Below are 2,101 nucleotides of genomic sequence, written 5' to 3'. Positions count from 1 at the left end.
TCTTTCCCCATAAAAGAAAAAAGACAAGTTAAACTTGTAGCACACAAAAGAGATGGCACTTTTGTACAATGCAATGATGCAAATCATGAATAAGTTTGATGAACAATTATAGGATATACCAAACATTTACAATTACTCTAAAAACTAAGATGGTACTAAAGCACTTTATGGTAACATTAGAATCAATTCTAAAAATAAAATCAATTTTAGTCAAGAACTACCAAAAAATTTAAAATTGATTTAATATCTCTAGAATAATTTTGATTTCTCAAAAAGTTGAGCAAACATACAGTTAGTCCATTGTCCTTATTTCTTCCAAGTGCCAAGAAAAATGAGTTAATAGAAGCTAGTTCATTAATTATACAAAGAATCAAACAAAATTTTGGGAAAATATCATCACATCACACATGCAAATAAAAACAATAAGCAAGAAAAGAGGTTAATATTATCTTGTGTGAAGCCAAAAGGAATAAACAGGGAAAAGTGACAGCATGACTAATTAATTTAACATACAGAGATGAAAGTCAGGTCAAAGTTCGATCTTAATTTATTTAGCATTTGACTTGACTCTGGTTTATAAGTCCATTTTTTGGACTTATGCTAACAATCACATGCATATATAATTTAGTCGAGACATGCAAACATATATATAATAATAAAATTGATAATGGAGAGAAAATTAAAAGCATTAGATTAAGAATAATTAACCTTGATCTTCTTAGAAGATAAAGACTCCAATTCCTGTGTAGTGTGGATCTGATGAAATAAATCTCTTTTTAATTTCCCTTTCAATCAACAATAAGAAACACGAGAAATTAATGAAATTAGAAAGATCAATTTATTAATGACGTTTCATTCCTCGGGAATTGAAATACATCAATCTCTAGAATCTCTTGAAAAAGTGAAGGTGAGAAAGTGAAATACTTTGGAAAAAAGAAAAATGGAAGATGTTGAATAGAATAGCTAGGAAGCAAAAGCATAAGAACAAGAAGAAAACGCATTGATTAATTAATAGAAGCGTGAGTCTCAAAAGTTTCTCTCTCCTTATCTATTGCGTTGGAGCTAGATTACTGGAAAAGCTTGGAGAGAGAGAGAGAGAGAGAGAGATATTGCAGCCACCAGCAAGTGATGGTGACTCGCCAAAAGAAAGAATGATTTGGTGTTAACGTTTGAGGTTGCCGGGACCGGAAAAAGGTGAGAGAGAATGAAAGCATACATCAAATCAAATCATCAAACGGTGTGAGACCACGAATGCTCATTCATTATTTTACTAAATAGTAAAAGGGAATGAAAAAAATAAAATAAAATTGGAAACAAAGATTGTATTCTAATTTATGACAGTAACTCCTCTACAACAAACAACTCCAAATTAATCGAGTTTTGGGAATTAATAAAAAGTAAACAGGAGGATAGAGATAAAGTAGGCAACGATGTTTATGGACTAAGATTAATTATTATTAGTAAAATTCGTGAATATTATGCATTGATAATATAGTTATTAAAATTAATTGTTGGTACAACTAGATTGATATTTTCTTGTAAAAAAAACTAGATTAATTTCATAAACATTGGTGTCCTGGATCATTGGTGTACTGGTTCCGCTTATAGAGATGGAAGAAGATAGTGGTTTTTGAGAAATGTTCAGTATAACATTGATTAGTTATTTTGGAAATAAATTAAAGGGTGATATTTTTTAGAGACTCGCAACCATCAAACATTAAGAGGAGTTTGAGGATTGTGTTCGAGAATTTGAAGCATTCGTGGCTATAGCGAATTCAATGTTGGAGGATTGAATACTTTCTTGTAGGGTTTTGCCCTAAATTGTGCATCAATGTGTATTCAAAACCTAAAGAATTGGTTAAATCCTTGATCTCATGGGGGTTTGGTCGAAGGCAGCAAATGGTGCAATATTATTTAGTTGGTTGTTTTATTGTGATTTGTTTGATTTTATGTTTTAATGTTTGTTTGATTTATATTAATAAATCAACTTTGATCTATTATATATTAAGTCAATAAATTAGTCTTACATATCTGAAAACATGATTGATTAACTAACTAAGTTATCTAATATGAGTATATTTATCACTTTGATTCGTTATAT

General features: G+C 29.9%; 1 protein-coding gene across 2 annotated transcripts in view; it reads right to left on the bottom strand.

Moving 5' to 3' along the window:
• The window catches only part of LOC101495397 (NAC domain-containing protein), a 9,981-nt gene that overhangs the window by 5,952 nt on the left and 1,928 nt on the right, over window positions 1–2,101 (bottom strand). The window contains exon 2 of one of the 2 annotated variants that reach the window (XM_004511605.4): window positions 709–756. The gene's annotated coding sequence lies outside the window, so the exon portion shown is untranslated. Of the gene's footprint in view, window positions 1–708; window positions 1,134–2,101 lie in introns of those variants that run through there. The other variant, XM_012719048.3, reaches the window with a different exon arrangement.

The sequence above is a fragment of the Cicer arietinum genome, chromosome 8, assembly GCF_000331145.2.
Source record: "Cicer arietinum cultivar CDC Frontier isolate Library 1 chromosome 8, Cicar.CDCFrontier_v2.0, whole genome shotgun sequence".
Taxonomy (NCBI): Eukaryota; Viridiplantae; Streptophyta; class Magnoliopsida; order Fabales; family Fabaceae; genus Cicer; species Cicer arietinum.
Note: the sequence above shows the minus strand (reverse complement) of the source record. Positions and strands in the feature narration are given on the sequence as shown.